This window comes from Gopherus evgoodei, chromosome 1 (genome assembly GCF_007399415.2).
Source record: "Gopherus evgoodei ecotype Sinaloan lineage chromosome 1, rGopEvg1_v1.p, whole genome shotgun sequence".
Classification (NCBI taxonomy): domain Eukaryota; kingdom Metazoa; phylum Chordata; order Testudines; family Testudinidae; genus Gopherus; species Gopherus evgoodei.
In genome coordinates, this window is record NC_044322.1 from 7,789,535 (window position 1) to 7,810,800 (window position 21,266).

A 21,266-nucleotide genomic window follows, 5' to 3' on the forward strand; every position below is an offset into this window, starting at 1 on the left:
TGTGTTCATCTGATTCTGGAGCTGGAAGAACCCAGCCCTGGGCAACCTGCAGGACAGCTGCACTGGGAGGGAACCTGCAGCAGGGAGACGTAGGGCTCCGTATGAGAACACAAGTGACACAAACCGTACATTGATAGAAGTACAGAACCCCCCGCCCCCCTTGAAGTGTAACCCCACTCAATGAGTGTATCTCAAGGTAATGGGCAAAGCTGGTAACAGAGGTTTGCCCGTGGACCCCATTGCCTGTGACCCAGGGATCTTTCTGCACCTGTAATACTAATAAATTCTCAGTTAGGTGTGAATCCAGAGTAATCCCCTGGACTTCATTGTCACTAAACCTGTGTCACTGAGAGCAGAATCTGGCCTGGTAACTGCAAATGCTGTTACTGCGATCTTTGAGTGTAAGGCTAAAACCATCCACAACCCATGTTCAATTTATAGCAGTTCCATTAATGCAGAGATGGGCAAACTACGGCCCGTGGGCCACATCCAGCCCGCAGGACTATCCTGGCTGGCTCTTGAGCTCCCAGCTCGGGATGCTAGCCCCCATCCCCACCCCTGCTGTCCCCCGTCCCCTGCAGCCTCAGCTCGCTGTGCGGCTGCCAGTCCTGCAGCTCTGAGCGGCATGGTAAGGGCATGGGGAGTGTGGGGGGAGGGGGGTTGGATAAGGGGCAGGAGGCCCCAAGAGGCAATCAGGGAGCAGGGGGCGGTTGGATGGGGCAGAGGTTCTGGGGAGGCAGTCAGGGGATGAGGAATGAGGGAGTTGGATAGGCGTGGGAGTCCCAGGGGGCCTGCCAGGGGGTGGGGGTGTGGATAGGGGTTAGGGCAGTCAGAGGACAGGGAGCAGGGGGGTTGGATAGGGAGTGGGGTCCCTGGAGTGGGGGGTCCTGGGAGGGGGCAATCAAAGGACAAGGAGCAGGGGGGGTTGGATGGGTCAGGGGTTCTCAGGGGGAAGTCAGGGGGTGGGGATTGGGAGGAGGTAGATGGGGGGCCAGGATGTTTGGGGAGGCACAGCCTTCCCTACCTTGTCCTCCATATAGTTTCGCAACCCCGATGTGGCCCTCAAGCGAAAAAGTTTGCCCACCCTGGCACTAATTTCTCCCCATAAAACACGGACCCAGATAACATGGTGTCTTCTCTGCTTTCATTTGAAGTACTTTGGTGCCATATAAGGAACTATCTGAGCCCTGGGAACCAAGCAGCCTGCATGTTTTCATCCTCCTCCGAGACCACAGTTAAAACCCACAGTAACCAAAAATAATATTCAGAAAGCTTTTACATTACACAGCCTCATCTGGACAGGAGAAAAAAGAGTTTGGGGTAAGGTAATTTGGGTTATGTGGCTCATTCAGGGACCTGAGCATGCTCCAGTAGTTCCTGCTCATTAGACTTATACAGAGGCGCATCCTCAAACCAAACTCCACCATGTCAATCCTCAGCTCGTGCTCATCTCTACTGCAAGAGGCTATGTGGATTGGACTACAGAGTCTGCCTGACCCCCACAGCTGCCAGTTCTCTGAATCCGCCTACTACACAGAGCTGGGCCCAGGCTGCAAAGTTAGATCTCGATTTTCCCAAAGTTCAGGATCTTTTGATCTGGCCACTCTTGCCAGCTGTGGCCACCATCAGGTCTCCCTCAGCCAGTACCGCTCCTTGGACAGAACGCTCAGCCATGCCACCTTCTCCTCCTGTTTCAAGTCCTGTGGTTCCTTCTTTTCTGGACTCCTCAAGTCCTTCCCTGAAAATTTCAGTGAGCCCTTCCCCTGCAATCTCCTCCTTTTGGGTCCCTTTGACACTGACCTCACCTCATGCCACCCACTCCAAAATAATTCTTGCCTGTTGCTTCAAGTCCCTGTCCAACCTCCAGCCCCCTCTCCGGGTCACACCTCCATCATGCTGTGCATCCTATTCATACTTCTTCTCCTTGATCATACACCCCCTGCCTGTATCTCTAACCTGCTCTTCTTGCGATTTCCCCCTCAACGCTCTGCTCCACTGACGGCACTCTCCTCAATGCTCCTTTTGTCTAACATCTCTGTGCCTTCCTCCATGCAATGGCTACCCAAAATCTGCTTCTCTGCACTCCACTCTAACCTCATTCAATTCACTCCTAAAAATTCTCACCTCGGCATAGTCCCCTACCAAAATGAGGCATATAAAAAATCCATATCGTCCAGACATATGTCTGTCTAACCTGACATCTGTAGAGCCTCATCGGTAGCCCGTGTCCCTTCCCAGGGGTGTGTTCCCTCTTGGCAAGTCCAGCACTTAGATTCGAAGCTATTCAGGGCAAGCACCTGTCTCTCATGTGTGTCCTGTGAAGTATCTAGTGCATGTGTGAATGCTTTATAATAATTGTCTGAATTGTCCAATGACTCATTTTCTCCAGTGTACCTGGAAGGAGCAGCTCATTTCCTTTGTCATGGGAAAACCACCATTTTCTGCCTGTCCATTTCAGAAACCCTCCTCATCTCTATGACCCTCCATGGACCTATCCACCTCCCCCATTCCCCATGTGCCCTCATCTATGTGAGTCTCCATTAACTTATCCACCTCCCCCACTCCCCATGTGACCTCATCTCCGTGAGTCTCCGTTGACTTATCCACCTCCCCCACTCCCCATGTGACCCCCTCTCCATGATCCTTCATGGATTTATCACCCACCACAAACCCCACTATCTAGGTGACCTCTTGGGGCCAGTTTCTTACCCTCATTGTTCCTTTTCTTTCTGCTTCCACTGGGCCCCTCCACAGTTGAGAGGGTGGGGGCAGTAGCTCAATCTCTGCACTAGCTTCATTAACAGGAAAAGCCTCCCTACCTCTGGCTATTTTCAGGTCCCTTCTCATCTCTCTATGCTAGGGTGCCTGTCTTCTCCAATAGACCAATCAGATCTTACTCAGAGAGCCTTGCTATTTTCCCAGCTGCTCAGCCTTTCTCCCCAACAATTGGCTATTGGCCACTGCTCTGCACCTCTGCTTGCAAGGCCCAACGTAGTTCACTTGCATTTGCATGCACGGATTCGTCAGCTGGGGTGAGCTACTGGGAGACACGTTCCTCTAACAGAGGCAAAGCAATAAGTGGCACTGTGGAGCTGACCCCGGCCATCCCTTTCCTCTCCCTGCTCTGTGTGGGGGGGGCACTGCCGCTCCTGTTTGGCTCCGTACAATATAAACAAACCCAGCAGACTCTAATGCTAGGGGTGAGACGAGTCTCTGGCAGCAGCTGGCTTGTGGGCTGCTTTCGAGCAAGAGTGCCCCCAAGGCCAAGCAGCAGTGCAGGGGGAGCACATGTACAACTGGTGCTGAGCTTAACGCGGGCTGGACGCAGATTTTCCCTCTGCAAACAGCCCCATTTGTTTCGTTGGGACTAACGGCACAGCGAGATGCTACTCAGTGTGAGTAAAGGGTCAGACCCTGGCCCTGGGTGTTCGAGAGGGCTTGGTCCAAAGCTCATTGAAGTCGATGGACATTTTTCCATTGACTTCAGTGGCCAGAGTGCATTAAACACCCCACTCCCAGAACTGGACAGAGGTCTTTGTCGGTCCAGCGATCTCACAGGCACAGGGAAGGGGGAGAGGGGAATCTGGTTCTTCTTTGTTGCTCTCCCTCTTAATTCCCACCCCCACCTCCTGCCAAAGCCCTGCCTTCTAATTCCCCAGTATGCACTGGGGCTGGCACTTGCCCACAGGAGCAAACCTTGCACCCTGCACACGGGGAGCCTGGAGCTGGTGGACCAGGTACAGTTCTGCTGTGAGGAAGGAGGAGGCAATATCTGGGCTGTGCATTCTGCACCCCATGCAGCTCAGCTCTGCTGGGGCTCCCCGCATAGTGTAGGGGTCCAGGCAGGCAGGCTGTGGGATGGGCCAATGGAGCTCAGCCCTCTCATGGAGCAGGGGTCTGGAATCAGAACATGCAGAAGCCCCTGGGTGATAGTCCTGTGCTCAGACCTCACCTCTTGCCAAGGAAGCATGTTTGAAATAAGCCAGCCCTGTCTGCTAAGGCTCCTCCCATTTAAGCACCTGCAAAGCGCGGGCCTGGGCGGCTTCCAGCACGGGGGGAGGAGGGCTTTGCTCATGGCTTTGCAGACTGTTTAGTGGAAGCCGACCTGCTCTTGGAGACAAAACACAGCAAACAAAGGAGAACACTCTACCAAAGCGCCTATGCTCTGTGCTCCAACCCCCTACCCCTGTCCTTCCCCACCCTGCCACCTGCAGAAAGGCCACTGGTAGTTTTAGATGAGAGCCCCTGGGCATATCATGGCAAACGACTGTCTTTTAAAATGCTGTGCTTGGCTTTCGTTGGCTACAGTATTCTTTATTCAGGACCTGGCCTAAAATTATGTGCACGGTGGCTGTGTGCCTTAAATATCTGCCATCCTCACCCCCAGAGGTGGCTGCAATTCAATAGCTCATGTATGCTTGGGGCAATCCAGTTCGCCACTCCGTGCCTCAGTTTACCCTTCTCAGGGGAACGTTGTAAGGACAACTGACATTTGGCAGACATTCTGATTGGATTATCGTACACGTGCATTGCTTAGCCCTCAATCCTTGTTCTGCGAGTCTGGCCCAGTGTTTATCAAGGCAGCTCTAGCTGTGAAATGTCCAGCAGGCTATTGGCTCTGCACTGGGGGCTCAGCGTGGCTGTCTGTGGCCTCTGGTGGGCTCCACATTAGTGTTGTTGGTGTATCTAGAGCACACCCATTGTTGGGCACTCAGGGGTGCCCTCCCCCCGGAATTTCATACTGGAGGTCTGTTCTGGCCTCAGATGGAGCTCTTAACAGCAGCACACCCTGAGTGAGAAATGTGATGATTTCTGGGCTGCTTCCAGCTTCTGGCCTTGGGAGCAGGGAACTTATTTATAAACAGAGGCAGGGTGATTAAGATAACAAAAGGCTAAGGATCCTTAGATGATCCTAAAAGCATTGCCAAGCAAAAGATAGGAAAAAAAAGGTAGGAGTAAATGGTAAATTTTCAGAATGGAGAGAGGTAAATAGTGGTGTGTGTGCCCCCTCCTCTTCCCTTCCTCCCCCGCTTCTGTACTGGGACAAGTCCCATTCAACATAAATGGTCTGGAAAAAGGGGGAAACAGTGAGGTGGCAAAATTTGCAGATTGTACAAAACTACTCAAGATAGTTAAGTCCAAAGCTGACTGTGAAGAACTACAAAATAATCTCACAAAACTGGGTGACTGGGCAACAAAATGGCAGATGAAATTCAATGTTGATAAATGCAAAGTAATGGACATGGCATAATATAATCCCAACTATACATACAAAATGATGGGGTCTAAGTTAGCTGTCACCACTCAAGAAAGAGATCTTGGCATCATTGTGGATAGTTCTCTGAAAACATCCACTCAATGTGCTGCGGCCGTCAAAAAAGCAAACAGAATGTTGGGAATCATTAGGAAAGAGAGAGATAATAAGACAGAAAATAACATATTGCCTCTATATAAATCCATGGTACATCTTGAATACTGCGTGCAGATCTGGTCACCCCATCTCAGAAAAGATATATTGGAATTGGGAAAGGTATAGAGAAGGGCAACAAAAACGATTAGGGGTGTGGAATAGTGTCCATCTGAGGAGAGATTAATAAGACTGGGACTTTTCAGCTTGGAAAAGAAATGACTAAGAGGGGATATAATAGGGGTCTATAAAATCATGAATGGAGTGAAAAAAATTGAATAAGGATGTGTTATTGACTCCTTCACATAACACAAGAACTAGGGGTCACTCAATGAAATTAATTGGCAGTAGATTTACAACAAACAAAAGAAAATATTTCTTCACAGTCAACCTGTGGAACTCATTGCCAGGGGATGCTGTGAAGGCCAAAACTATAACAGGGTTCAAAAAAGTAGATGATAATATGGAGGATAGGTCCATCAATGGCTACTAGACAGGATGGGCAGGGTTGCAACACCATGCTCTGAAGTGTCCCTAGCCTCTGTTTGCCAGAAACTGGGAATGGGTGACGGGATGGATCACTCGACTATCACCTGTTCTGTTCTATCTCTCTGAAGCACTTGGTATTGGTCACTGTCAGAAGACAGGATACTGAGCTAGATCAACTATTGGTCTGACTCAGTATGGCCATTCTGATGTTCTTATATATAACCCAGATGTATCTGCCCCCTACTGTAACCCACTAGACCAGGGGTTCTCAAACTGGGGGTTGGGACCCCTCAGGGGGTCACGAGGTTATTACATGGGGGATCGCGAGCTGTCAGCCTCTACCCCAAACCCAGCTTTACCTCCAGCATTTATAATGAGTTAAATATACAAAAAAGTGTTTTTTATTTATAAGGAGGGTTGCACTCAGAGGCTTGCTCTGTGAAAGGGGCCACCAGTACAAAGGTTTGAGAGCCACTGCACTAGACCTCACTCCTCTCCCTGAACTGACAGGATCTCTCTCTCCCCAGAGTTAGTAACAAAGTAAGAATATACACTAACATTTTAAACCTAACCAGGGTCCCTTAAATGACTTGCCACAAGATGTCCGAACATGTTAGTATTAGAGCTGAGAGGGTCTAATAATTATTTAATTTTCTTTCTTTTATATAGAAATGAGATACGGTGCTCCTGTCAGCTAACTGCTAAGTTATCTGCCAAAAAAAAAGAGAGGTTTCAGGTGCCTAGGTAGCCTACCAAAATCTGAAATGGCACCCCTGAGGGCACTGTGTGTTATCAGTGAGCTGAGATGTCCAAGTCCTACCTCTAGTAAAATGCCTCAGCCCTTTCTATTGTTTAAAATAACTTTTCCTCTGGTACCGGGGCACCTGGGAGAATGGGGGCTGTGGATGTGCCATGAAGTCAGGAGATGCTTGGGGGGCAGCAGCAGACAACTATTTCCTCCCATGCTCAGTTCCACAGGAGTGGAGCAGCTGGCTTGGGTATGGAAGAGACCTACCCCCATGCCTGGAGTTGTAGGGAAGTTGGGGTAAGGACCTATCTATGGGGCCCTCCCTTCCCATGCTCAAGAAGTGGGATGAGGGACTTTCCTTCCATGCACGGAATATGGGAGCCAGTGGAGAGGGTATTGGTCTCCTCCATGCACAGAGCCAGTCTGGGGCCCCTTGAGCATTTGCGAGAACCATAGAATCATAGGACTGGAAGGGACCTCAAGAGGTCATTTAGTCCAGTACCCTGCACTCGTGGCAGGACTACGTGTTAAAGGGAAGGAGGGAGCAGACGTGGCAGGGACAATGTGGCCATTGCAGCAAGCACTGCAAGAATCCCAACCAAGCAGCATAAAGCAGATCTAAAAACCATGACCTCCTGGCCCGAGGCACAATGGAGCGACTTCTAATTCTTGGGCGATGTCTGAGTGCAGATACGTGCCTGGATAAAGCTCCGGTGATGCTGGATTGACAGCCCTGGAGAATAAAACCCTGAGTTTCTCCACAGAACAGGGCCAGCACAGGGCAGCCAGGCCTACTGCTCCCACCAGTGTGCTGCCCCCTGTCCTGGGGGAGCACCAAAGCAACGAGCTCTGTATTGTGTCCGACGGTCCCTATGTTTCTCTGACCCAGAGAGCTGTTCCCTCAGCTTCTTTGCTGACGCTGACAGCAAGGGGGCCAACTACTGCCAATTGTAGGGGCGGTTTGTGTGATGTGGGCAGCTGCCAGCTATAGACTGGAAGGAGACCACTAGCTCCTTTCACACAGACCACGGAATAACACTCCTTCCAGCCAAGTGTCTTTCAGGTGGTGCCAGACACTCCCCTTTCATCTCAGCAGTGGAATGACCTCAACGTGCCCATGGGTTTCTGCCAGACAGCAGGCCGTGCTGGTTGGGGGAACACACACGAGGCCTGCTCTGTGACCGGGGGGGTGATGTGTGGGGGAACTATCCAAGAGCTCAAAGAGTCTAATGAAGTAACTGCAACACCAGGTGCAAAACTGGACCTGCAGCCCTGCAAACCCCTCCATTGGGAGCAGGGAGAGTGTTTGGTCCCAAAGCTCACCGACATTTTGAGCAGGAGCGGCGAGTTATATGGGCCTGTGGTGCCTGTGCTCCAGGAATATTTAGGGCCTGGGAGCCTGGCTCCACCAATATTCAGGGCTGAGTCTCTCCTCCGGCCCCCCCTGCCACCCCCGTACACCTTCCCCAGAGCGTCTCCTGCCCCAGGGTGATTTAAAAGGGTTGGGGCCCCCCAGCCACCGTTGCCACCACTAGCAGCACAGCAAGGATAAGGCAGCTACCTGCCTGCCCTCGTTCCGCACCACCCTGGAAGCGGCCAGCGTGTCCCTGCAGCCCTGGGAGGTGGGGTATTTCCATGTGCTGCCCCTGTCCTTAGTGCAAACTCCGCAACTCCCATTGGCGGGGAACTGTGGCCAATGGAAGCTGCGGTGGTGGTGCCTGTGGGCAGCGGCACACAGACACCCTGCCTGCCTAGGAGCTGCAACCCTCACCCTCTCCTGCACCCCATCTCCCTGCCTCAACCCAGAGCCTGCACCCTCCTGCACCCAAACTCCTTCCTAGAGCCCTCACCCTCTCCTGCACCCCATCTCCCTGCCTCAACCCAGAGCCTGCACCCTCCTGCACCCAAACTCCTTCCAAGAGCCCTCACCCCCTCCTGCATCCCAACCCTGCACCCAAACTCCCTCCCAGAGCCCGAACCCCCTCCTGTACCCAAACTCTCACCCAAAGCCTGCACCCTGCACACCCTCCGACACCCCAACGCCTTGCCCCAGCTCAGGGCCCGCACCCAAATTCCCTCCCAGAGCCTTAGATAAGTGGGGAGGGGAAGGGCAGTGGGGTTTGGACCTGTTCTGGGCAACATCAAAGATTATACAAACCAGCAGCCCCTGATTTTGAGAGGTGAAGGGTTGCCAGACTGTGCGCTGGAGACAGGCCCAGAGCAAATGGGGGAGTGTAAACAGGAGTCTGGTGGATAGGGCTCTAGCATAGGAGTCAGGAGACTGGGTGTTAGTCTCAACTCTGATGTGTGACCTTAGGCAAATCATGTCACCTCACCGTGCCTCAATCTCCCCACCCACCTTTTTGCTGTCTTGACCACTACTATGTGGGGGCCTCTAGGTGCCACTGTGATATAATAATATCTTAGAGTTGGGGAATGTTATGCTGCAAAGCCCAACTGCCTAACTGGCCTGCAACGGACTGAACCAGAACCCTAGATCCAAACACCCCCTGGACTTTGGATGCACTCAATACAGGGGCTGAAGTGTGCAGCTCTTGCCTGGCTGCATTATTTATATTAGCGAATTCCGTTTTGTCATTGGCTCTGCTATAGTAAATGAGTGACATTCTGGGCATAATCAATGACACAAGGGCTGAAAATATTGGAGCAGGGAAAGTCTGTGGGTAAAAGTCTGTGGCACGTGAAATGTGTTTGTAATCCATTGTTGTGGCCTTTGTATACACATTAGTCATAACAACTCAGGGAACCGATGCAGCTGAATGAGCTGGAAAGCACAAGAGTCTCACCAAAACAAACCCTTCCCGACATTGACCTGCCCTGCATTCGGCTGCCTGGAATCTCTCTTCACACAACAAAGACAACAGGTGCATTTGTGGCTGGATGCTTCCGGCCAAACATAAATGCACTTTCCAGTGGCTTTACATTGCAGATTTTAAATTGACGCACTTTATGGTTCATAAAGTGGCTTCATTTAAACTGGAGGGGAATCACACACACGCATCCCATTGACCCCTGGCAATTTTCCTTAGAGAGAAAGCGGCTTTAAGCACTGGTCGGGACTTCAGAGACTGCCTGCGTTGAACTACAGCTGAGACCATGGGTTAAGAGCACACTTCAAGTGCCCCAGACCTTTCTCAGAGAGTTGGGCTGCTCCAGCATCCAGCATTTTCATATCTTGCTTGGTTAATTAGGACCAGACAGCGCAAAGTCACTTATTTACCATAGATAAAACTCAGTCCGAGCCTTAGCAGGACCCTGCCTATTCTTTTTTGCAAATGTCCTTGAACTAACAGTAATGATGACCCAACGATGGGGAAATATACATGCAGCATTCCTGCTCAGAGCCTAGGGTCTGGCCAAACTGCGCGCAGCACAGGTTCTGCTGGAGGTGCCGAAGCATACGTCCACACATAGCCTGCGGAGGTGAGCCTCCCAGTCCGGGTCGACAGACTTGGGTCAGCACAGCTCGCCCTAGCGCTGTAAAAACTGTTGGGTAGACCACACTTTGAAGTGGCAGCTTAGGCTGGAGCGCCGGCTCTGACGCAAAGGAACAGGGCTGGGCTTAGATGCTCACCTGACCCCGGGGCTGCTGTGTGCAGAGCTGGGGCCCCATGTGAGCGAGGCTCTGTCACATCAACTCTCCACTGATGTAAGTCGAAGCAGCTTCATGGCTGCTCCAATGCCAGGGCCAAGCCAGCACTGATTCAAGGAGCCTGAACTAGTTCCTGGATGTACCTCCCTGCTGTTCCGGAGCGGGATGTAAGCGATCTGGCCTAGTACTCAGAGCAGGAGTCATGTCTAATGGGCGGAGCAGGGGTCCAGGTTGAGAAACAAAGCCAAGGCTCAGTATCAGAGTCAACAGCCAGTTGCCAGAGGCAGGGGTCGAGCCAGAGTCAGAACCAGGCATCAAAGCTGAAGGTCAGAGCCGAGGTCAGATGGCAAATGCTTCGAGCCTGAGTCAGGGTCAGAAGCCGGAGGCCAGGGTCAGAACTGGTAACCAGTGGCTGGAGGCGAGGCATCAGGCAGGAACTGAGGGGAGGGGAGGATCAGGCACGGAGCAGGACCACGGTGGGAACAGGAGCAAAGGCAGGGGTGAAGCAGGAGCCAGGAGTGGAATAGGAAGCAGGAAGGGGGTTGGGGTTAGGGTCAAGAGGCAGGCACAAGCAGGGTCCTATACAGGTGCAGCCACAACAGGAAATCACCATGTTGCTCAGACAAACTTCCTATGCCTCCTTCTCACTTAAATAGCATGGTTGGACCAATCAGTGGAGCCAGGCCATGGCAGCAGAATGCCAGGTCGTCCCCTTCCTTCCTCTCCCAAGCGGTGTTCATCTTTTCCTGTTACTCCAGAAGGGGAGAGGAGCTGACTCAGTCTCCACAGGTCTGGGCAGGCAGATTCTGGGGCTGTCCCACTTCTGCCTCTCCTGACACCTGTTCTTATTGGATCCCAAGACACTAAGTCTCAGGGAAGGGGGACAGGGGACGACAACCATCCCTCACTTTGCGCCACTTCCCTCGTTCATCAGTGGATAAATCTGAAAAGCGATTGGTAAAATAAACCGAAAGCACTCCCATAAATACCTCCAGGGGTGACTACAGCACAGAAATCACAGCGAGCCAGAAGAGCATGGGCAGCTGCAGATATGCTTCCAGAGAGAGGCTGCAACCCTGCAGGTGCCAGGGCATTGCTGAACAGTGGTCAGGTGTCCACATCACATGAATCAGTATCACACTGGGCACTAATTAACCCCTTACATCAAAGGCTGTATGATGGGCATATAGAGCCAGATCTGTGCCACCTGGGCTTCTACACAGGGGGAATCCCTAGGCATCTGGATCTGACACATTTTCCTCTTTCGTTCTAATTCCTGAACCAGACAGCATGATTCTAGGGCTTGTCTACACAGGGATGCTAAGGAGAGTTAATCTGAATTAACAAAATATATGAATTTAAAGTGGAGTAGTTAAAGTGCATTAAGCCCTTGTGTGAACACTCTCATGCAGAATCAAAGTGGCCTTAATCTGGTTTATTTTAATTTAATTTGAAGATATGAGTCTTGGAAACACAACACAGCAGGTTCTGACTGACTCTATACAGAACCAACGAAAACAACTCTCCTCTTTCACTTGTTCCGAGCAATACTTATTCTATAATATCTTACCTTCTGTCACTGCTGCTGCGATGACTCCTGAACTTCTCACCCACACAGCTACCTGCATAATAAAATTCCCTTTTCAGCTTGTGTGGCAGAGCTCTGCCCTGTAAACTGAGCCATTCTATTGTATCAGGAAGTTCAGTGTCATTTAAGACTTGCAAACATTATAAAACGGGTAGAAATTGGGCTTGTGACCCTTTATGCTTCTTTGTGACATAATGAAAGCTGGAAAGACTTAGTAATCAAGAATTCTGCTTGATTTTTACATTAGAAATCCAGGTTTTGTCTGCCTGGAAGACTCTGGGATGACTGCTTGAAATTATGGTATATAAATTAAGAGAATGAAGTGTGAGCAATTGAGAGGGGGAGAGATTTGTAGTTAATATGTTTAATTTTTTTTTATATATAACACTATTTAACCGCAATGCCTGACTACATTTTGGAGAAAAGGCAACTATGTTAAAGATTCCATACACCCGGCCCTTTGATTACATGAGTTCACAACGAACGTGTGGTGGGACTCCCAAAAAGTGCTCTGCCCCAACCAGACTTGCCATTGCACATGGAATAGAACCGGTAGAAATCTTTGTAAAAAATTGAAGATGCTTTTTAATTTAGAAAAAAAAATCAAAAACATTTCTGTGACATCCCCCCCTGCCCCCTACACACACATCATTTTTCAACCATCTCTAGTAAAAATAACATTAAGGTGGGAGGAAAACTTTAAAAATGTCTTTTGGGGCCTCTTTCTTCATATGCCAAAAAAGGCACAAGCACAATTTCTGCAGATGACTCTTCAGCACTTTGCTGTATAGAGCACATCAGGACAACGGTCCCTGCTATATGGCCCTCACCATGTGCTAGAAGCAGGGATAAAGAGACCGATAGCAGTGCTTAGGCACTATGGAAGCAGTTGCCACAGAAATATCTTAGGGCCAGATTATCACAGAAATATCTAAGGCCAGATTCTGATACCCTGATTTAGCTGCACTGTGCATCAGTTCCATTGACTTCAGTGGGATGACTCATGGTACTATTCATTAGAAGACGATTGGAATCTCACATAGATCAATTTTTATTTTTTAATTAATATTCACTAATAATGATGGATTGATACACTTCCTGTGGGCGTCATGGGAGATGTGAACATTAAGAAGGGCCTCGAATACAAAAATGGTGACAACTTTAGTGATCAGCTAAACCTATTTATTTTTTTTACACTTGTGTTACTATCCAGAGATAATCTCCTCTTCTGTATGGGCAGGAAGAAATAAATCATTGGTGGACTAGTAAAACATACTTAAGTGCCTTACTTCTCCAGTTCTCTATAAACACTTGCTGTACGTTAGCCCTTTCGCCTGGAAAAGAGATCTGGAATAATTCCAGGACTCAAGAAGACTCATTTACAAAGCTTTCGCCCTCCAGATGCTGAGATATGATTCATTTAATTGGAATGTTTACTGATGAACTTATGAAAAATGAGGACAAAGATCTGTGTGTGTACATAAACGAGGAAGAAGGATCCATCAGCTTTATTAGCTGAAGTGAAAAGTGAAATCCTTGAACATTTTAGAGTGTGGATGATTTTTCATGCCACAAAGTACATCACCTCTGGAATATTATCAAGTAATTATATGTGGGGGTTTGTTCAGAGTTGGGATGAGATTTATTGCTCCTTTTGAATCCAGAGGGAATGGCAGATTGCCCAAGTCATTTCATAATCAAGTGGACAGAAGATTGGAGCAGAAACGGAAATAAGATACTTAGACAAAAAGCTGCCCTGGCAAATGTGGAACACCATCGACGCTGCTTTCACTAACTCTGGTAGCTTACCCAGAAGTTTCAGTTAAGCAAAACCGTGTCAATGCTTGTCCCTGATCAACAGCAAACTAAATGACTGATTAGCCTGGTTAGAAATGATGGGCCTCGTTCTGATTTCATTTATGCTGGTGTAAATTAAAATGAACTCAGCTGAAACCGACGACATTATAGTGGTGTAAAAATTGCCAAGAGGCTGAAAAGTGCAAGACCCAGTACATCTGCCAAGTCACCCCAGGGAAAGAAAGTAGGTTAAAAGTTCTAATGGAGTGTGGCTTTTAATATAGTTGCGTGCAGGAGGTTATTAATAAAAAATACATTACTAATCCCCGCTGGTGATGGGAAGCCCCATTTGAATTACTGAATACTGTGAATGAATAGGTGAGTGACAAAACCATTTAAGACAAGCAATGCGAGACTCGTGCATTACTTCATGCACTTTGGTCATTTCTTTTCAGAATGGTACTTTAGCTCCACTATTATTTCATAATGAACTAGCAGACATTCTGTGGGCTAATGTAGGTTCCCATTTAGCCGTAACTCTGTTGGTGACACTGAGCCATTCGGATAATTGAGAGTTTGACCAAACAGGAGCCTGTGAGTGTGGAATGAAAACAGGAACGTTCGGAGGTTTTTTGCAAAAAAGCACAAGAATGGGAGAGACATCTTAGAATAGCCAAGTGTGGAACAAAAGCAGGATAAGGAGCAAGTATGATGGATCTGCTAAGCAGGGGACTACAACTCCCATCAGCACCCTATCCACTGCACTTCCCTTTCCCCTGACCGGCTAAGGGGAAGCGTCCTGATCCAGGAAGGGCCGAACTCTTGTTGGGAAGAAGCAGGTGCATAGAGAGCCAGGAGCTGCAGAGAAAGCCCCCCAGGAGCTGTATGCAGAGCAGTGACTGTTGAATGTTATAGCTGGGGACAGGTCTGGGTGTAGGGTGCCCAGATGTCTTGATTTTATAGAAACAGTCCCAATTTTTGGGTCTTTTTCTTATACAGGCTCCTATTACCCCCCATCCTGTCCCGATTTTTTACACTTGCTGGCTGGTCACCTTATCTGTGTGGGTCTTATGGGGAGCAGCAGTGACTGGGGAGAGAGCCGGTGTGGAGGGGCCTGTGATGGGGTTAACGCAGGCCAGTTAACCCATCAGGCTGCAAGCTGGGGGATATTGAGGTTGAGAGAAGCACTCACCTGTGCAGGAATAGGTGAGGGCATTTATAAAACCCAGGAGCTGGTAGCTGGAAGGAGCTGCAGAGAAGAGGGCTGTGGTCATTCTCCCTGGGACAAGGGAGAGAAGGAGCTTTGGCCCCAAGAGGAAGGGTCTGTCTAGTGGAGCCAGGCGAGAGGGGTTTGGCTAGAAGGGCAGAGGATGCAAGCCTGGGATAGGCAAGGTAGGAAGCAATCCAGGGGAGCGGCAGGAAGGTTCGGGCTAACACAGACCTTGGCTGCTGGAGACAGGGCCCCGGGACTGGAGGCCACAGTCGAGGGCAGGCCTGGGTTCCCCTAGCAGCCCCTGAATGAGTGGAACAATCTGGGCCGTGAACTTGAAGACTGTCTGGGTCTCTTTGTTCAAGCCACTGTGGGAGCGGCTCGGCCAGGGCAGTGGACGTAAGGGATGCCTCGGATGGCGTGGAAGACTGGTAGCACCCAGGAAGGGCAGGACTCTTGTGACTTGGCCGGAGGGCTCAGCCATGAGGATGAGGCGCCGCAGCTCCTGAGGAGCCAAAGCGGGGGCGACAGAGCGAGATGACGGGCTGAGAAGCCGCAAGAATTGGGCGTCAGGCTGAAAGAGCTAATCCCCAGAGCAGCCAGCAGGAGGTGCTATGGAGCGGTAAGTAGCGCACCCAGTTGCAGGACCCCAGTGAGAGACACTCACCTAAGGCTGTGTCTTCACAACACAGTTAGCTCAAGTCAGAACTGGAGTGTTACCCCTAACTCAACACCCGGCCACACACAAAAATCTCTAGCTTGAGTTAAATGGTGCTTTAAACTCCCACGAGCTAGGCTGCCAGCTGGTGGGGGGAGCTGATACTCAAGCTAGTAAGGCAGTGGAGAGGCAACAGCTGGAGTTACAACAACTCAGCATCACTCTGCTGCTCTAGCCTTCACACTGTGTAGCTCCAGGGTTGGTTGGCAGTGTGGGCGTTCTCACTCAAGCAGTGCTAGCTCCGATGCAGTAACTCGAGTGTACTAGCTCGTGCTAACGCTTGCAGTGAAGGTGAGCCTGGCCTGGAAACCTGAAAGCACCTATTTGCTTGAACAGAGACTAGACGAGAGAGAGCACGCAGCCCGTGATCCTGAAGAGCCCTGACCAGGGGTGCTGGAACGGGGCGGGCCAGGGATAGCCACTCTGTGCTGGCCATAAGGATGAGTGAGGAGGGGGAAGGGTGGAGAGAAGCGAGCAGGGGGGAAGAGGCACCACAGGAGCAGGATCTCTGGAGGAAGGAGCGGCACGAGGACAGGGGTTCAGAGTGAAGGGATGGCTCAAGGATGGGGCTCAGGGAGAAGGGGCAGCATGGGGGGGCTGGGCCACGGTTTGGGTGCCATTGGGCCCCCCACTTTTAGGGAGCTTCCATTGCTCCTGGCCCCGACACTCACATTGACTTTCCCCAGGCCCAAACCAGACCTGTTATTGTTCCCTTTGAACTGCGATTGTCTAAGCCTCTGCACTGAGAATATTTGCAGCCATCCCCTTTCCTGCCAGCCCTAGTAAAATGCCCTTTCCCATGGCCATGTGTCTGAGCAGTGATTGGGACCGGCCAGCACCTACAAGCCTAGCTCTTCATGCACCAAGCTGTGGTACACTAGGACGCTACTGGCACACTTTGGGGTGGGGTGCGTGCGCTCCAGCACTGAGCAGAAGCAGCAATAACTGCACAGGGACACAGACCTGTTTGTTTCACCCGCCTCTGCCTGATTCGCAGGAGAGGGCAGGGACTCGAACCTGGGTCTCACATCCCAAGTGAGGGCCCTACCACTAGGCTCTTCTGGCCATCTCTGTCACCTTTCCTTCTCTCCCTGCCCCCAACCAGGATGTTCTGGGGTGGCCTCTCTCTCTCAATTACATCCTGGACCCCAGAAACCATCCCAACAAATACATTTCTGCAAAACATTTCAGTTTCAACAGAAAAACGTATATCAAAATTCTTTTGCCCGGTTTTAGTTCCATGTTTCTCTATGTGCCTGATGCACAGAGGCTACAAGTCTACTGCAGCGGCTGGTTAAGGGGGTCCGCTCTTTAGCTCAAGCTGTAGCGGTTTATGCTCTTCACTCTCATCTGAAGCGTCTAGGTTCATCCTGGTAACAGCCAAGCGGGCAGTCGTTACATATGCTCGGTCCTCCCACTGCCTGTTTACTGAGCTGAATGGGTCTCTAGTACCTAGAGGCCTTCTCTTCACTGGGACACTGAGACACTGAGAGCTGCTCGCAGATCAAAGAGATGCGCTAGGTGCTGCACGAACATGGTGCAGACCGTCCCTGCCCTGAAAACCTTATCGTCCTGGTTCATGACAAGATGCCATAGTAGGAGGTCTGCTTTCTTGCCCCTTATCCTGTTCCAGCTTCCTCCTGCTGTCTCAGGGGAAAGCAGGAACAGATCCCCCGCAAAGCCAGCCAAACAGATGTAGCTGTTCACACGCCTGGCTGTTCACTCATCTACTGCCCCAGTCCTCCTCTCTGCTCTCATTCCCGCAGCTCCACTGCTCTGGCACCTCTTGCCCCTGGCATTTCCCACTCCAGCTGCCACCAATTTTCTGCCTTTATCTTTCACGCTTATCAGAGAGTTCAGGGGTTCAACTGGCAGCTGAGGAGCAGAGGAAATGAAACTGATAAGCAAACCTGGTGTTTATTTTTATTTTGTTTTCTTTTCTGGTGGGGGAAGCAGATCAAGAAGGGTGCAGCAGAACTGCAGCCACACTGAGCCCCTCTCCTCTCGTTTACACTGACATGGCTGAGTGGCACCTTACACTCGTCAATCCGGAGTCACACACCCATTTCGGGGCTGCGCCTGCCAGTTTACACTGACATGGCTGAGTGGCACCTTACACTCGTCAATCCGGAGTCACACACCGATTTCAGGGCTGCGCCTCCCAGTTTACATTGGCATGGCTAAGTGGCACCTGCCACTGCTTTGCAGCCTGCTAAATATTTACAGCCTATCACAATATCGACCCCTTCCTGACGACCTGAGCAGCGCCCAATGCCTTATGCCACACCCTGTCATTCTTTCCTTCCTGTGGTCTCCAACTTGTTTCTAACAATTGATCGTGACAGCAGAGCAACGGCAATAACTAGCCCAATGCACCATGTCCAGTTACCAAGCGAGAAGAGGGCATGTTTGCAATCACACTGCCAAGAGCTGCTAACCTGCCCTTACAGTGGGGAGAGCGAGGGGAGGGAGAACCTCTCTGGCTGTAGGTTGATATGAAAGGGGAGTTTTTCAAATGGGTCTTTCTGTTCAGCTGGGTGCATTTCAGGGAGGGCTTTAAAATCTCACTCCTCTTGATTGAACTTGGAAATGTCATTCAGTCAAGGCAGGGCAGTTTGACGCAGCCCATGGCTGACTTTGTCACTCAGTTTTCACTCCCCTTCATAAATAACATGGACCCACAAGGGCAGTGAGTGAGAGGAGAAGGACAAAAGCTGGCCTCTGTTCTGCTAGATCCTATTCTTAGAAAGGGATCCAGGTTAGGACAGAGACAATCAGCAACAAGTTACACCCTGTGATTAGCATTAGAGTGTGTGCACATGCACACACCCACCCCCACACACCGACACACTCAGAAGCAGGGTCCAATATTCGGGCAGCACAATCCCCTCAATGTTTAGTTTTTCTCTCCAAACGAAAGATAAATCCTGGAGCACAACGAGACAGCAATTCCAGGGGGGTGCTGCACCCCCGCCTCCCTCCCAGGGAACTAAATGTAACTTGGTTTTGTGCCTCCCTGTGAGTTTGTGAACGTCGCTCCCAGACAAATCTGAACAGGGGAAGAAAGAGAAAATACAGATTACCAAATTAGGATCACACACTCACAGATTTGCTGTTCCAGGTTTCTAGGAAAATCGTTCTCCTCCTCCTCTTGCTGCCTTCAAATTGCTTTCTTCCTGATCTCTTTCATCCTCAGCTGTTTTAGAGGAGTTCTTTGGTGTCTGGTTTTGTTGTTTCTCTATCACTTTCCCCTCCTTCCTGATTTGTAAGAGCCTACACACTGGGAGTAGCAGCAGCTTCTACGAGTGACTGCCTGTCAAGGCAAGCTCACCCTGTGCTTGGGAGGGGGGAACTCTTTACTTACTGCTTTCACAGCTCGTCCAAGCCTACTGGCGAGCAGAGGAGGCGTGCTGGTGTAGAAGAATGTAATGCAATCAGAGTGATGCCATCCACTGCCAGCCCACACTAGTCTTGCTCTAAGTACAGGAATCAAACCGGTTTCCAGCTGTCAGAGCAAAGACGAGTTTTGTTCTAGTTTGAGATGACTTAGCAGGGGAATGATGGAAAGATGTAATAAAGCAAGCCAGCAAACCAAAAAAAGCCTAGCGGACTTTTTTTCTGGAGTGCTTTCCCTGAGCAAGGTGGAGTCAGAACCAGTGATGAGCTGCCAAAATCTTAGGAACCGGTTCCCTACCAGGTTTTCGGGGGCACGGCTCCAGCGGGTGAAGGACCCGCTGCCAAAGACCCGGTAGGGAACCGCCCAGTGAATACACCTCCTACCCATGTCCTTCCCCCGACTGCCCCCCTCAGACACCTCAACCCATAACCCCCGCCCCCCACTCCTTGTCCCCTGACCACTCCTTCCCGAGACCCCCAACCCTAACTGCCCCCCAGGGCTCCACCCCGTATCCCCTGTCCTCTGACTGCCCCGACCCCATCCACCAACACCCCGACAGACCCCCAGAACTCCCACGCGGCGCCTACCCAACCGCTCCCTGTCCCATCCCCTGACCTCCCCCCAAGAGCCTCTGTCCCGTCCAACCTCCCACGCTCCCTGTCCCTGTCCCTTCCTTATCCAACCCTCCCAACCCCAGCCTCTTACCTCCGCCGGGACCGGGCCAGAGCCACACCGCATGGCCAGAGTCGGGGCTGGGGACCAGAGTTGGGGCCCGGCCGGGGCCGGAGCCATGCCATGTGGCCGGAGTCGGGGCCTGGGATGGGGCCCAGGCTGGAGTCGCACAGCCGGAGTCAGAGTCGGGGCCTGCCCGAAGCTGCGCCACGCGGCCAGAGTCAGGCCGCGCGGCGCCTGGAGCCCTCCTCGCACCCCATCCCCGCCCCAGTTCACCTGCAGGAAGCCCTGCTTCCCACGAATCATCTGATTCATGGGAAGCAGGGGAGGGGGAAGAGAAGCCGGGGGGAGCATCGGGGAGGAGGTGGAGCTAGGTGAGCTGGGGCCAGGGGTAGGGCAGGGAGCTGCCACAGATTTTGTTACATTTAAAAGCCTTTTTAGAACTGGGACAACTGGTTCTAAAAGGGCTTCTAAAATTTAACAACTGGTTCCTGCGAACCGGTGGGAACCGGCTCCAGCTCACCACTGGTCAGAACCAAATGGAAGGGGGCTCCAGACACTCATTCTGGATCCAGATTTAGGACACCCAGAATTTCTTGGCTGTTCCAATGCTTCCTCTGTCCCCAGTTCATTTGCAAAATGTAGATCCTGCAAACTGAAATTTTGACAAAGGGTGTGAGTGTTTGGATCTAGGGGGGTTGGATTATACAGATGTGTGAATTCCAGAATCAGGCTATGAGTTTGAACCACGTTCGTGCATAGAGTGGGATGAATTTTTTTTTCAATTAATAGGTTTTTCATTAATAAAAGCATTTTCTGAGTCCTGAAAGCTATTTGTCGAATTCAGGTCGAATTCAGCAGAAGGTATTGGTTGAAAAAAAATTATTCAAAAGAGTCAGTGTTTTATACCAAAGCGTTTGTTTTGACTTTTCAATTCTGAACAGGGTTTCAAGTTGACATTTGGCCAGTTTAAAAAAAAAAACACCCAAAAAAGGGCAAAATACTCCCAAAACAGCCATTTGAAAAGAAAAGAAAAGCCATTCATTTCTAGTTGACTCAAAATGATTTATTTTTCATTTTTGTTTAAATGAAAACTTTCAGGGAAAAAATTGCTTTCAGTTGAACTGAAATTATTTGGATTTTTCGGTTCAACCTTTTCAACTGAAAAAATCCATTATTCACTCTGTCCCACTCTCACGTGTATGCAATGCTTACCATGTTGCCAGCTCATGATTTTTATCATGAGTCTCATGATATTTGGTGTTTTTCTTAAAGACTCAGCTTCTGGAGTCATACTATTTCACAGGAATCTCTGCTTTCATTTAAAGCAAAGGAGGATTCTAGCCCTTGGGGTTGCAGAGGAAAGTGGGAAAACGTGACCTGAGTGTACCCTGAAGGTTCAAAACCTAGAAGGCAAATAAAAAGAACTCAACAATTATTATTTGTAAAAATCCTGTGATTCTTTTAAGCCAATGTCATGATTTTGCAGAGGCGTGGCTCACAATTTTCGAATGGCTGTGGCTACCAATACTCAGATCGGGGTACTCAGAGTTGGGGTTTTGGTCCCAGTCCATATTGAGAACAAACAGGTATAAATGCTACTGAACCAGATAGACAACCTCAGCTG

At 50.3% G+C, this 21,266-nt stretch overlaps 1 protein-coding gene across 2 annotated transcripts in view; it reads right to left on the minus strand.

Annotated features, from left to right (window-relative positions):
- P2RY2 (purinergic receptor P2Y2) overlaps positions 1–18,935 on the minus strand; it is a 32,606-nt gene extending 13,671 nt beyond the window's left edge. The window contains exons 1-2 of one of the 2 annotated variants that reach the window (XM_030557376.1): positions 18,676–18,935; positions 11,828–11,879 (exon numbers count right to left, since the gene is read on the minus strand). The gene's annotated coding sequence lies outside the window, so the exon portion shown is untranslated. The remainder of the gene's footprint in view (positions 1–11,827; positions 11,880–18,675) is intronic. The other variant, XM_030557367.1, reaches the window with a different exon arrangement.
- Positions 18,936–21,266: the final 2,331 nt, after the last annotated feature.